The 15,739-nt window shown below is 37.8% G+C and overlaps 1 protein-coding gene across 1 annotated transcript in view; it reads left to right on the plus strand.

Annotated features, from left to right (window-relative positions):
- Window positions 1-15,739, plus strand: part of ADGRD1 (adhesion G protein-coupled receptor D1) — a 1,140,767-nt gene that overhangs the window by 511,523 nt on the left and 613,505 nt on the right. The gene's annotated exons all lie outside the window — the stretch shown is intronic.

A 15,739-nucleotide genomic window follows, 5' to 3' on the forward strand; every position in this document is an offset into this window, starting at 1 on the left:
CTGGCCAAGAAGCCCGCTGCTGCCACCAAGACAGCATGAAGGTGTAGCCTCCGATCCGGGACCGGATCTAATAGGGGGCAGACTTTCTCTCTTTGCTCAGGCTTGGGCAAGAGACTTCAGGACTCCTGGGCTTTAGAAATCATAACCCAGGGGTACCTTCTAGGTTTCAAAGATTCTCCTCCAAGGGGGAGATTTCATCTTTCTCAATTGTCTGTAAACCAGACAAAAAGAGAGGCGTTCTTACGCTGTGTAGAAGACCTATATACCATGGGAGTGATCTGCCCAGTTCTGAAAACAGAACAGGGGCAGGGGTTCTACTCCAATCTGTTTGTGGTTCCCAAAAAAGAGGGAACCTTAAGACCAATTTTAGATCTCAAGATCCTAAACAAATTCCTCAGAGTCCCATCCTTCAAGATAGAGACCATTCTGACTATTTTACAAATGATCCAGGAGGGTCAATATATGACCACCGTGGACTTAAAGGATGCGTATCTACACATCCCTATCCGCAAAGATTATCACCAGTTCCTCAGGTTTGCCTTTCTGGACAAGCATTACCAGTTTGTGGCTCTTCCCTTCGGGTTGGCCACAGCTCCCAAAATTTTCACAAAGGTGATAGGGTCCCTTCTGGTGGTTCTAAGGCCGCGGGGCATAGCAGTGGCGCCTTATCTGGATGATATCTTAATTCAGGTGTCGACTTACCAACTAGCCAAATCTCACATGGACATCGTGTTGGCTTTTCTAAGATCTCACTTGTGGAAGGTGAACGTAACAAAGAGTTCACTTATCCCTCTCACAAGAGTTCTATTCCTGGGAACTCTGATAGATTCGGTGGACATGAAAATTTTTCTGACGGAGGTCAGGAAATCAAAGATTTTAACCACCTGCAGAGCTCTTCATTCCATTCCTCACAGGGTTTCTCTGAGTCGGTCATAGATACCTTGATTCAGGCTCGAAAGCCTGTCACTAGGAACATTTATCATAAGATATGGCGTCAATATCTTTATTGGTGCGAATCTAAAGGCTACTCATGGAGTAAGATCAGGATTCCTAGGATTTTGTCCTTTCTCCAAGAAGGATTGGAGAAGGGGCTATCAGCGAGTTCCTTAAAGGGAAAGATATCTACTTTATCAATTCTACTGCACAAACGTCTGGCAGATGTTCCAGACGTTCAGTCGTTCTGTCAGGCTTTAGTTAGAATCAAGCCTGTGTTTAAACCTGTTGCTCCGCCATGGAGTTTGAATTTAGTTCTTAAAGTTCTTCAAGGGGTTCCGTTTGAACCTATGCATTCCATAGATATTAAGCTTCTATCTTGGAAAGTTCTGTTTTTAGTTGCTATCTCTTCGGCTCAAAGAGTTTCTGAACTATCTGCATTGCAATGCGACTCGCCTTATCTTGTTTTCCATGCTGATAAGGTGGTTTTGCGCACCAAGCCTGGATTCCTTCCTAAGGTTGTTACTAAAAGGAATATCAATCAGGAAATTGTTGTTCCTTCTCTGTGTCCTAATCCTTCCTCTAAGAAGGAGCGTCTGTTGCACAACTTGGACGTGGTTCATGCTTTGAAGTTTTACTTGCAAGCAACCAAAGATTTCCGTCAAACATCTTCTTTGTTTGTTGTCTATTCTGGAAAACGTAGAGGTCAAAAAGCTACGGCTACCTCTCTTTCTTTTTGGCTGAAAAGAATCATCCGTTTGGCATATGAGACTGCTGGACAGCAGCCTCCTGAAAGGATTACAGCTCACTCTACTAGAGCGGTGGCTTCCACATGGGCTTTTAAAAATTATGATTCTGTTGAACAGATTGGGGTTAGGCAGGACCTTAGGCAGGACCTTATTGTTAGTTTGTATGTTGTAATGGTATGTTATGCCAAGTAGAGTTTATTTTGTTGTTGAAATAGTTGGCAAAGTCTTGTGTTGTGAGGGAGGTTAAAATATCAGGTAATGTTGAGCTGGAGAACTCCAACTCCTGAGGGCCCTTGTGAATGTTTTGGGCCAAATCGAAGCTTTAACCCCATATTTACAATCCCTGAGGGCGGGTAGGCGCTGTGGCAAGGTGCTGGAGATGTTTTTTTTTCCGGATTCAGGCCTTATTTCAATCCGGTTTGCACAATAAAGGGTTAAATGTTAAATTTTCTTGTGGAGCAAACTTAACTACACATATTGAGTCTGCTATCAAAAATTTGAAAAATGTGGTGCATTTTAAAGCAGTTTTGCAGAACGTGTATGCTTTTTTTCTCTTAAAGGCGCAGTACCGTTTTTTAAGATTGTTATTTTTTTCACTAAATAAAGTGTTTTCATGCTTGTTTGTAGTTATTAATAGCCTGTTCAACATGTCTGACATTGAGGAAAGTCATTGTTCAATATGTTTAGAAGCCATTGTGGAACCCTTACATAGAATGTGTCCCTCATGCACTGAAAGGTCAATAAATTGCAAAGAATATATTTTAGCTACTAAAAGTATGTCGCAGGATGATTCTCAGTCAGAAGGGAATCAGGTTATGCCATTTAATTCTCCCCAAGTGTCACAACCATTAACGCCCGCACAAGCAACGCCAAGTACTTCTAGTGCGTCTAATTCTTTCACCCTGCAAGATATGGCCACAGTTATGAATACTACCCTCACAGAGGTTTTATCTAAGCTGCCTGGGTTGCAGGGGAAGCGCAGTAGGTCTGGTGTGAGAACAAATGCTGAGCCCTCTGACACTTTATTAGCCATATCCGATGTACCCTCACAATGTTCTGAGTTGGGGGTGAGGGATTTGCTGTCTGAGGGAGAGATTTCTGATTCAGGAAATATGTTCCCTCAGACAGACTCAGATATGATGGCTTTTAAATCTAAACTAGAACACCTCCGCTTATTGCTCAGGGAGGTTTTAGCGACTCTGGATGATTGTGACCCTATTGTAGTTCCAGAGAAATTGTGTAAAATGGACAGATTTCTAGAGGTTCCTGCCTACACTGATGTTTTTCCGGTCCCTAAGGGGATTTTGGACATTGTTACTAAGGAGTGGGCTAGACCAGGTATTCCGTTTGCTCCCCCTCCTACTTTTAAGAAAATGTTTCCCATATCAGACACCATGCGGGACTCGTGGCAGATGGTCCCTAAGGTGGAGGGAGCTATTTCTACCCTGGCTAAGCGTACAACTATACCTATTGAGGACAGTTGTGCTTTCAAAGATCCTATGGATAAAAAATGAGAGGGTCTCCTAAAGAAAATATTTGTTCATCAGGGTTTTCTTCTCCAACCTATAGGGTGCATTGTTTCTGTAACTACTGCAGCTGCTTTTTGGTTCGAGGCTCTAGAGGAGGCTCTTCAGGTTGAGACCCCATTAGATGATATTCTGGATAGAATTAGGGCTCTCAAGCTAGCTAATTCTATCATTACAGATGCCGCTTTTCAACTGGCTAAATTAGCGGCAAAGAATTCAGGGTTTGCCATTTTAGCGCGTAGAGCGTTATGGCTTAAGTCCTGGTCTGCTGATGTGTCATCAAAATCTAAGCTATTAGCCATCCCTTTCAAGGTTAAGACCCTATTCGGGCCTGAACTGAAAGAGATCATTTCAGACATCACTGGAGGGAAAGGCCATGCCCTTCCTCAGGATAAGACAAATAAGATGAGGACCAAACAAAATAATTTTCGTTCCTTTCGAAACTTCAAAGGTGGTCCCTCTACCTCTTCCCCTGCTGCAAAGCAAGAGGGGAATTTTGCTCAATCCAAGTCAGTCTGGAAACCTAACCAGACTTGGAGCAAAGGTAAACTGGCCAAGAAGCCCGCTGCTGCCACCAAGACAGCATGAAGGTGTAGCCTCCGATCCGGGACCGGATCTAATAGGGGGCAGACTTTCTCTCTTTGCTCAGGCTTGGGCAAGAGACTTCAGGACTCCTGGGCTTTAGAAATCATAACCCAGGGGTACCTTCTAGGTTTCAAAGATTCTCCTCCAAGGGGGAGATTTCATCTTTCTCAATTGTCTGTAAACCAGACAAAAAGAGAGGCGTTCTTACGCTGTGTAGAAGACCTATATACCATGGGAGTGATCTGCCCAGTTCTGAAAACAGAACAGGGGCAGGGGTTCTACTCCAATCTGTTTGTGGTTCCCAAAAAAGAGGGAACCTTAAGACCAATTTTAGATCTCAAGATCCTAAACAAATTCCTCAGAGTCCCATCCTTCAAGATAGAGACCATTCTGACTATTTTACAAATGATCCAGGAGGGTCAATATATGACCACCGTGGACTTAAAGGATGCGTATCTACACATCCCTATCCGCAAAGATCATCACCAGTTCCTCAGGTTTGCCTTTCTGGACAAGCATTACCAGTTTGTGGCTCTTCCCTTCGGGTTGGCCACAGCTCCCAAAATTTTCACAAAGGTGATAGGGTCCCTTCTGGTGGTTCTAAGGCCGCGGGGCATAGCAGTGGCGCCTTATCTGGATGATATCTTAATTCAGGTGTCGACTTACCAACTAGCCAAATCTCACATGGACATCGTGTTGGCTTTTCTAAGATCTCACTTGTGGAAGGTGAACGTAACAAAGAGTTCACTTATCCCTCTCACAAGAGTTCTATTCCTGGGAACTCTGATAGATTCGGTGGACATGAAAATTTTTCTGACGGAGGTCAGGAAATCAAAGATTTTAACCACCTGCAGAGCTCTTCATTCCATTCCTCACAGGGTTTCTCTGAGTCGGTCATAGATACCTTGATTCAGGCTCGAAAGCCTGTCACTAGGAACATTTATCATAAGATATGGCGTCAATATCTTTATTGGTGCGAATCTAAAGGCTACTCATGGAGTAAGATCAGGATTCCTAGGATTTTGTCCTTTCTCCAAGAAGGATTGGAGAAGGGGCTATCAGCGAGTTCCTTAAAGGGAAAGATATCTACTTTATCAATTCTACTGCACAAACGTCTGGCAGATGTTCCAGACGTTCAGTCGTTCTGTCAGGCTTTAGTTAGAATCAAGCCTGTGTTTAAACCTGTTGCTCCGCCATGGAGTTTGAATTTAGTTCTTAAAGTTCTTCAAGGGGTTCCGTTTGAACCTATGCATTCCATAGATATTAAGCTTCTATCTTGGAAAGTTCTGTTTTTAGTTGCTATCTCTTCGGCTCAAAGAGTTTCTGAACTATCTGCATTGCAATGCGACTCGCCTTATCTTGTTTTCCATGCTGATAAGGTGGTTTTGCGCACCAAGCCTGGATTCCTTCCTAAGGTTGTTACTAAAAGGAATATCAATCAGGAAATTGTTGTTCCTTCTCTGTGTCCTAATCCTTCCTCTAAGAAGGAGCGTCTGTTGCACAACTTGGACGTGGTTCATGCTTTGAAGTTTTACTTGCAAGCAACCAAAGATTTCCGTCAAACATCTTCTTTGTTTGTTGTCTATTCTGGAAAACGTAGAGGTCAAAAAGCTACGGCTACCTCTCTTTCTTTTTGGCTGAAAAGAATCATCCGTTTGGCATATGAGACTGCTGGACAGCAGCCTCCTGAAAGGATTACAGCTCACTCTACTAGAGCGGTGGCTTCCACATGGGCTTTTAAAAATTATGATTCTGTTGAACAGATTTGTAAGGCTGCGACTTGGTCATCGCTTCATACCTTTTCCAAATTTTCCAAATTTGATACTTTTGCTTCTTCGGAGGCTATTTTTGGGAGAAAGGTTCTTCAAGCAGTGGTGCCTTCTGTTTAACCATCTGTCTTGTCCCTCCCGTTCATCCATGTCCTGTAGCTTTGGTATTGTATCCCACAAGTAAAGGATGAATCCGTGTACTCGTCATACCTTATAGAAGAAAAGTAAATTTATGCTTACCTGATAAATTAATTTCTTCTATGGTACGACGAGTCCACGGCCCGCCCTGTCATTTTAAGACAGATAATATTTTTTTATTTTAAACTTCATTCACCTCTGCACCTTTTAGTTTCTCCTTTTTTTTCCCTGTACCTTTGGTTGAATGACTGGGGGTGGAGCTAAGGGAGGAGCTATATAGACAGCTCTGCTGTGGTGCTCTTTGCCACTTCCTGTTAGCAGGAGGACAATATCCCACAAGTAAAGGATGAATCCGTGGACTCGTCGTACCATAGAAGAAATTAATTTATCAGGTAAGCATAAATTTACTTTTTTTTTTACAGATTCCATTACTTAACAAATTACCTAGGTCTCTAGGCTTGTGAAATTCTCACCAGTATTATTAAACCCCTGGTGGAATTATCTAAAGGCAACTTTAATTTAAAAATCATATGAAATTTATAAATGATATATTAAAATAAAAAGATGTGGTAAAAAATGTATTGTTAAATTGCATTAAAAATCATAATGAAGTCATATTGTATGGAAATATTAAAATTTGTATTTAAATTATGCAGAAAAAAAAATGATTTTATGCACACAGTAGAAATCATAATATCACTACACTGCACATACAGAAAAAGAGTGGGGAATTCCAAAGCATATTGTTTTCCTTATTGTTATAAAGCTGAAAATTCTAATTAACCAACAGGATTAATGGCTATTGCAATTGGTTGTTTAAATTTTCAAATCAACCAATAGGATCAATGGCCATTTATAAAACATAAGAGGCTCAGGGGTTAATAGAGATTAAGATTTTTCTTCATGAGTGGTAGCTTATGTTGGGATTTGTGGAAGATTAAGGTTTCATAGTTTGATGAAGCAGTAATTAGGAATGTTTTTTTTACTTACTGTAATCCTGAATAATTTTTTGTTTGCCTTTGCTAGGCAGTCCCTGTGAGTGGGGAGATGTCTCCTATTGAAAGTAATGGGGCTCGCTGGAAAGGGACACTTCGCACAGTGGAGCGAAGTTAGCAGTGAGCAGGGGGCACACTTTAAAAATTAAATCCTGCAGTCAATATAAATCACATTAGGCTGATTTATGTGTTATAGCATCTTACAATATGTTTGTATGCATGTGTTTTTCTATTAGGGTTATACGTATTTTCAGTATTTTGAGAAAAGCTCGACAACTTTTAGTTGGCGAGAAAAAACTGTGAGATCTGTAGTACAAAAATCCTTACTGAAATACGCTAGGATTAGAAAGACAATTACATATACGCCCATGGAATGCCCATGTTCAGTTAATTTTAGGAAAAAACTTTTGTAGCACATTTCTTGCTTTTTTTGCACATCCAGTGTCCTTACTTTATGATTTAGACTGTGCATTGTTAAAGTGAATGAAAATTTTGATGAACCAGTGCCCGGTGTTTAATAATCCTATTAAAAACAGGGGCACTTTCATTCATCAAACTTTACATTTCACTGGTTTTGTTAAAATACTTACCTTTTCTTCATGAAAGCCGCTCCAGCGCTTCTCCCGCCCATCGCAAGCCACTTCCTACGTCAGAAATGATGATCTTGACCTTCCTCCAATCACGGCATTGCTTTAGGCAATGAGTCCACCGGGGGGGGGGGGGCGTGATTGGAGGATGCCAGAATCATCATTGCTGACCTATGAAGAGGCTTTGCGACGGGCTGGAGAAGCGCCGGAGCGGCTTTCAAGAAGAAAAGTATTTTAAAAAAAACAGTGAAATGTAAAGTTTGGTGAATGAAAGTGTCCCTGTTTTTAATAGGATTTTTAAAAACCGGGCACTCATTCCGCAAACTTTAAATTCACTTTAATGCGATTTATTCTTGTATAATTTACCTACAAATTTTACGTTTTTGATAAAATAAATTTTTACCCTGCGTATTTTTCTGTGAATGGTTCAATTATTTGTTTTGTATGAGGTCTACAATACGAATTTTATTGTGCACTTTTCATATGAAAATACAGTATATGCCCCTTAGTGAGAGAGTAAAAAAAAAATTGCTTTATATCGTTCCACCATGGAAATAGAAGTACTGGCAAGCATTCTTTAATAATCCCGCCAGCTCAAAGACCTTTATATCTTCAGATCCGTTGTGCAAACTACTGGGAGCAAAAAATGAAAAAATGGAAACAGCATGGTCTTTTGTATAAGCTATTGTATAGTGCTCCAGACAGCTTGCATTTTTGCATTTCACTTACAATCTACCCTGAAATGTTTTAGCAAAATATAGCATTTTATTTTTACTTTAAAAAAACCCTAAATGGGCTAGATTACGAGTGGAGTTGTATTTATCTCTCTTGCTTGAGCGCTAACTCCAGTAGAAGTAAGCTTTTTGCATCAGGTAGCTCTTGTATTACAACTTGAAAGTAGAAAGTGTTCTAAAAGCCAAAGTTAGAATATAGCGACAGCAATAACGTTTTCCCCCATAGAAGTCGATAGAGCCAGAAAAGTGGAAAAAAACACCCTACTCGCGCACAAACCAAATATCATATTCTCAAGTGCGCTAACCCGAAATGAGAATATTAATATTTCTTATTCAAATGTTCTTCACGTAACAGAATGTTATATTTATTTATAAATACATTTTTTACATATATCTGATAGTTTTTGGTAAAATATTTATCTATACCTGTGTGTATATATATATATATATATATATATATATATATAAATCAATGTAAATATTTGCATAGAAAATTGGATTCTTGCCTAGATGTGCTAATTTCCTATGCAAATATTTACATTGATTTAATTTTGAGACATGGAGGATTTTAATTTCAGTTTTTTTTTATCTCCCCCCATAATTTTAATGAATTATATATATATATATATATAGAAAGTAATGAAGAGTGCACTCACCAGGACTTTTCAAAGTTTTAATAAAACTTTTGAAAAGTCCTGGTGAGTGCACTCTTCATTACTTTCTATTTACCTATCTGCTGCACCCTGGGCATGTGATTTGGATTTCTGGAGTGCTTGTCTACCTTGAACTTTATATATATATATATATATATATATATATATATATATATATATATATATATATATATATATATATAAAAATTATAAATAGGTAAAGATATATACAGATATATATATATTTAAAAATATGTACAGAACATTTGAATGTGAAATATTTACAGTAAATCCACAGTATAATGCTTTAGTAAAAATGAATATTGCATAAATATACTTTATTATGTTTTCATCTACAACTGCAAAGGGTGCCAATGCACTTATATATATATATTTCTATATTTTTCTACATATGTATTTATGTGTTTAACCTCTTAGTGACCAGACCATTTTTTCAATTTTCTTACCGTTAGTTACCAGGGCTGTTTTTACATTTCTGGAGTGTTTGTGTTTAGCTGTAATTTTCCTCTTACTCGTTTACTGTACCCACACATATCATAAACCGTTTTCTCGCCATTAAATGGACTTTCTAAAGATACCATTATTTTCATCATATCATATAATTTACTATAAAAAAATTATAAAATATGATGAAAAAATTGAAAAAAATTATTTTTTCTAACTTTGACCCCCAAAATCTACAATCACCAAAAAACACCCATGCTAAATAATTTCTAAATTTTGTATAATAAAATATTTACAAAAATGTGAGAAGTGTACTCACTTTTGTGAGATACTGTGTGTATATATAATATATAATATATAATATATATATATATATATATATATATATATATATATATATATATATATATATATATATATATATATATATATATATATATATAAACATATCTCCAAATTAAATGCACTCACAGGACCTTTTGGATGAAGAAATCCAAAATTTATTTTAACGTTTCGGAGATATTCAAATCCCCTTCATCAGAACAGCTTAATATGGTGAATAACAGAATATTTATAAGGCAAACAATTAAGTGGTTACAAACCACATATTTAGACATCTATATGTATGTAACCAAAGATACAAAAAAACATAATAAGGAAAACCCTAAATACCAGAATTATTTAAAATATACAGTTGTAAAAAATGATAAAAAGAATATGTATGAATCGCAATACGTATCTTCCCAAGGTAGTGATGTCACTTTAAGAGTACAAGGCTATAGAGCAGTTGCAGCCCGTTAGAATACACAGTACTGGAAACTGGATAGAGCTGTATGTAAACAAAAGAGGAAAAGGGCGCACACTCCTCTAAGCGTAATATGTTAAAAATACATGGAAATTTATTGATATGCCAACGAATGCAAACTCACACATTAAGACCTCAAACATCCTATGCAATGCACTGTTCCTGAGTATACCATAGATGCTTGTTCCTAATAGAAATGCTTCCAAGAAATGCTGCCACTTACAACAAACTGCTGCTCGAAAAGTTCAGCTGGCTTAGAGATCAGCTGTAAGTAAGTGACGTGTAGACGGTGGGCGTGGCCTAACACGTTTCGTAGGGGAACTCCCTACTTCATCAGAGGCTGCCCACTGGATGTCAGTACCATCCTTAAAAATGTTTGGGGATCGTCCCACATGATCATGCTCCTCCTATGGTTTATTTGATAAAGGTAAGGCTCTTCTTGATAGGTTAAGATAAAATACATGGAAATACATGGAACTTATTTTTAAAAAACTTAAAATTAAATGTAAATACAACTATAATTAAAAACCAGTAGTGAATTTAATTAAAATAGAAATAAGTATATCCAATTCATCATATTGTATGAAGCTAAATACACGTTCTACATCCTATCTAGCACTTGGTGAGAATAAAAATTGGCAAAAGATAATAGTAATATGTACATATATGGAACAATTAATACATATTTACTCTATAGTAAGGAGAAATCATAATTTAACATACATATACACGCACACATATAGGGGAGACTTAACAAACTAACATAAACAATGGTTAAGCTAACAAACAGTGCAAACTAATGTGATCCCATATGTATGCCTATACTGCAAGCCTAACAATAGCATATTTATACAGCCCTGTTTCGTCAAATTCATTATGTCTTAGTTTCTTTCCCCTTATTTGGTATTTTATAGAATGTACAAAAAAGAATTAGATATTGTCACTTTAAAAATGTATGTCTCTATATCTGAGGAACCAACTAGAATCAGAAAACAGATGTTTCAATCTCTTATAAGGATGGCTGCTAGGTCTATTTCCCTATTCATCTCTGTTAATTCTAGAGTACCAAGGGTTCGTATCCAATAGGTTTCTCTGTGTCTAAGGGCTATTAGTCTGTTGCCTCCTCTGATATCCAGTTTCACTGTTTCTTTTGCCTTTACTTTCAAACTACTAGGGTCTTTATTATGGCCCTTTGTGAAGTGGACAGAAACTCCATGTGTGAGAACCCCTTTCTCAATATTCACTAAATGCTCTCTAAAGCGAGTTTTGAGACTCCGTTTGGTTCTCCCAATACATATTTTGCCACATGAGAATGACAAATGATAAACCACATGGGTGCTCTTGCACTTTGATGTTGTACACTTTATTATCTCTTAAGGAGACAAAACTCGAATTGTCTTTGTCTATATATGTACAACTCAAACACCTTTTTCTGCCACATTTATAGAAACCATTAGCTTTCCTCTGTAACCAATTGTCCTGCTTGGTCTCCTTCCTAAGTTTACTGGGGGCCAACACATTTTTCAGGTTTTGATTTTTTCTAAAGATTACCTGAGGTCTCTCAGTTAGTACTGTTTTTAATTTTTAACTGGGTCTTGTAATAAAACCGACCAATGTTTTTTAAAAACTCTCTCTATTTGGCAAGATGCTCTTTTAAATTTTGTAATAAACAATGGTTGATCTCCAAATATCATTTCCCTTTTTATTTCTGTTTTGTTTTGGAGTAGACCTGTCCTATCCAAATTCCTGGCTCTAGAGTTTGCATTTTGTACTAATGAAGGTTAATATCCCTTACTAAGAAAATACTCTTTTAAGATCTCTGACTCCTTATCGAAAGTATCCACATTTGTGCAGTTCCTCCTAACTCTCTGGAACTGCCTGAATGGGATCGTTCGGATCCATTTCTTGTGATGTCCACTTTCAGCATGCACATATGCATTGGTGTCAGTGTCCTTACTAAAAAGACTTGTAACAATTTAATTACCCGTATGGGTCAGAGTCAGATCTAAAAAGGTAATACAATCAGGGTTATGGCACTCAGTAAATTTAAGATTGAGAAGATTTCAGTTCTTAATCTCATCCTCCGGTCCTCGCCAGATGATGAGAACATCATCTATGAACTGAAACCATCTCACTATCTCCTCCCACCACCCCATGTATAAATTGGCAAAATCTGGGACAAATCTTGTCCCCATTGCAGTACCGGTGGTTTGTAGGAAAAATTCTCCCTCAAATAGAAAATAGTTATTTTTCAGAATAAACTCAATACTATCAATAATAAATGATGGTTGTGTTAGATCTATATATTTGGTTTTTCTGAAGTAATACTCTATAGCTGAAAGTCCCAAGGCATGTGGTATGGACGTATAAAGAGAGGAGATGTCTAACGTGATCCACATGTAGTCACTCTTGCACTCACATTTAGATAGTTGGTTGATGACATCTGTGTGTCCCTAATATAAGATTGTAGACATGGTACCATAGGTTTTAATATGGTGTCCACATACTGTGACATTTTCTTAGTTAGGGACCTTATCCCTGAAACCATTGGGCAACCTGGAGGATCAATTAATTGTTTATGAATCTTGGGAAGGTTATAGAACACTGCAATCCTAGGTTCTACCACCAGCAAGAATTCATACTCTGATTTATAAAGTATCCCTTGGTTGTTGGCTGTAGTTATTAGGGCATTATATTGATCTTTAAAAGCTTTGGAGGGGTTTGTTTTTAATTTGATGCACGTATTAGTATCCCCCAGTAACCGATAGGCTTCTTTAAGGTAGTCTTCCCTATCTTGCAGCACTATTCCTCCTCCCTTGTCTGCCTCACGTATTATCAATTTGTTGTCACTCTTTAATTCTTCTAGAGCATTTTTATCTTTCAGATTGAGATTGTAATGTTTATTGCCATGTTCCTTTTTGCATATTATCTCTAAATCTTGAAGAACTAGGTTGTTAAATACTGGAATGGAATCACCCTGAGCTTATAAAGGATAAAATGTAGAATTTGGGTTCAAGCCTGTATGATTTACTTTCAATTTAGAAGCTTCTACTTCTAATTCCTCTAGTGTTCTCACTAAATTTTGAGAATTATCTATAGTTTGCATATCCCCACTTTCTCCTTTCAATTCAAGTAGGGATTTCAAAGTCATGGATTCTTCTAACCTATTTTGTTCGTATTCTGTCTCATATTCCTCATGATGTGTTGTATCTCTAGTTTTTTTTACTTGCATGGAATATTTTTATAGTTAATTTTCATGAGAATATCTGAAGGTCTATGAAGAGTTCAAAATCACTAGGGTTATGTGTCGGTGCGAAAGAGAGACCTTTTTCAGTAACTCTTCCTCTTTACTGGTTTAATTTTTCGAGCTAATATTAAATTTATTTTGATCATGCTCCCTTTTTCTCACCATTCTTTCCCTTTTCTCCTTTTTGAGTTGGAGTACCACTCCTCCTTTACATCCTCTTCTCCTTCTCTGACTCCTCTTTTTGGATTTCTCTCTGCTGAGGAGTCTCCCACTTCTAAAAAATGTTCCTGTTTATATTCTCTTTTCACTTAAAAATAATAACCATTTGTGTTTGGCTGTCCTTTAAAATGTTTCTGAGAATTATTATACTTAGGTCTGGCGCCCATACTTTTTATAGGGTCCCCCATCTCTATTTTGTTTATTATTATTTTGTTTATTAGGATGTTCATACACCAGATTTTGGCTATTCTGATAATCCTGTGATTTGATCCATTTTTGCTTGTTCTGCATCTCTCTAAAGGAATTTTCCCTAACTTTAAAATTCTGATGGTTCTGACCAGCAAATGGGCCCTTTTTGCCCTCATTGTTATGGACCTTACCCTGTTTATTTGTTTTTATATTTTTATTTGCATTATCATATTTGTTTTCTATTTTGTTTGAGTTATTACTTCCATTATCATTCTTATTACTTTTTTATTTTTAATTTCGAACCCTTCTTTTTATTAAAATTAAACCTAGGTTGACCATTAATATGGAATCTCTTAGATCTATTTTCTGTTTTCATATTCTCATTAGTATCGGAAACTGGATCAATCTCTGTGTTTGTTGGGTTCATTAAAATATAGGCATTATTTAGTTTTTTCTTTTTAGTTTTAATTACCTCCTGTTCAAAGACTGCTATTGATTGTCTACTCCTTTCATCTAATTCTCTAAAATGTTCACTTTCTCCACATTTCCCTAACTCCTCTTCAATTTCTGTTCTGTCAAGGTATTCACTTTCTTGTCTCTATATTTAATAGCGATATTAACCAGCTTTGTGGAACACTCATCCAAAACTTCCTCCATTCTGTATGTAATTCTACTTCTTCTAGTTCAAAAATGCAGGTTTTTGACATTCTCAAGCCATTCGGTATGAGATTATTGCTTTTAAAGTTTTCCAAAGCTATCATATCATACCAGTGTCTAACCTGCATTTTGGAAAGTTTTCAAAAAAATTTTTAAAAGCAGTTCTGGATTGGTGGAGTCATTTTGTTCACAATTGAAACTGGTAGACAGAATTCTGCTCCTATTTGTAACATTAAAGTATTTGCCATATCTGTTAGTCATAATGTTTAACTCAAATGACAGAATTACAGGGAAAAGAAGAATAAACGTGAATATTTTAAGCCTTGATACATGTAAATACGACGCATAGGAGCGTGCTATTCATCATCAATTTCCTCTTGAGAAAGTCTGGAGAGCGCAGACGAAACGCGTTGGGGGCGGAGCCAAGAACGGCTCTGAGATACTAAGGCTGTGTGGAAGCAATATCGAAGCGGCTGCACTAAAGCTGTGACCGGAAAGACTCCTGAGAACTGGGACCTGCTTCCTTTTCTTCCCTATGAAGGGATTAATGCGATACTTTTTTATTCTGTCTGTAAGTGCAATACTTTTGTGTGTTGAATAAACCTGTGAAACTACTACCTTGATGTGGGGTTGCGCTGTCTCTTCTTTTCGCCATAGGATTGTTAATAAGTCGGGTGATAAGCTTCCCTTAACAGAAAGGTCTTTAGGGAACATTTAAAGGAGGAGAGGTTAGGGGCAAGTCTGACAGCTCCAGGAAGTGCGTTCCAGAGGGTTGGTGCAGCACGAGAGAAGTCCTGTAGTCTAGCATGGGAGGAGGTGATGGTAGAGGATGCAAAAAGCAGGTCATTGTTGGATCTTAGGGGGCAGGCAGGAGTATATTTGTTGATGAGTAAGGACAGGTAGGGTGGGGCAGCGTTGGTGAGGGCTCTGTAGGTCAGGGTAAGAATTTTGAATTTAACTCTGCTGTGAATGGGGAGCCAGTGAAGGGACTCACAGAGAGGTGCAGCAGAAACAGAGCATCAAGAGAGGTGGATTAGCCTGGCAGATGCATTTAGGATGGATTGGAGGGGAGAGAGGTGGGAGAGAGGGAGGCCAGTTAGTAAGTTGTTACAGTAGTCAAGTCGGGAAATTACCCAGTAGTGGATTAGCTGTTTAGTAGTTTCAGCACTCAGAAACGGATGAATTTTGGAGATATTGCGTATGTGGTTGCGGCAGGATAAAGAGAGCAGTTCAATGTAGGGAATGAAGGACAAATTTGAGTCAAGCATGACTCAGAGGCAGCGGATTTGGGGTAGAGTTAGAGGCAGGAATTAGAAGTAGTTCGGTCTTGGACATGTTTATTTTTAGGTGGTGAGAGGCCATCCAGGAGGAAATGCAAGATAAGCAGTCGCTGATGTGAGAATTGACAGAAGGAGAGAGTGCAGGGGTGGAAAGGTAGATCTGGGTATCATCAGCATAGAGGTGATAGCTGAAGCCATAGCTGTTGAT

The sequence above is a fragment of the Bombina bombina genome, chromosome 2, assembly GCF_027579735.1.
Source record: "Bombina bombina isolate aBomBom1 chromosome 2, aBomBom1.pri, whole genome shotgun sequence".
NCBI classification, from domain to species: Eukaryota; Metazoa; Chordata; class Amphibia; order Anura; family Bombinatoridae; genus Bombina; species Bombina bombina.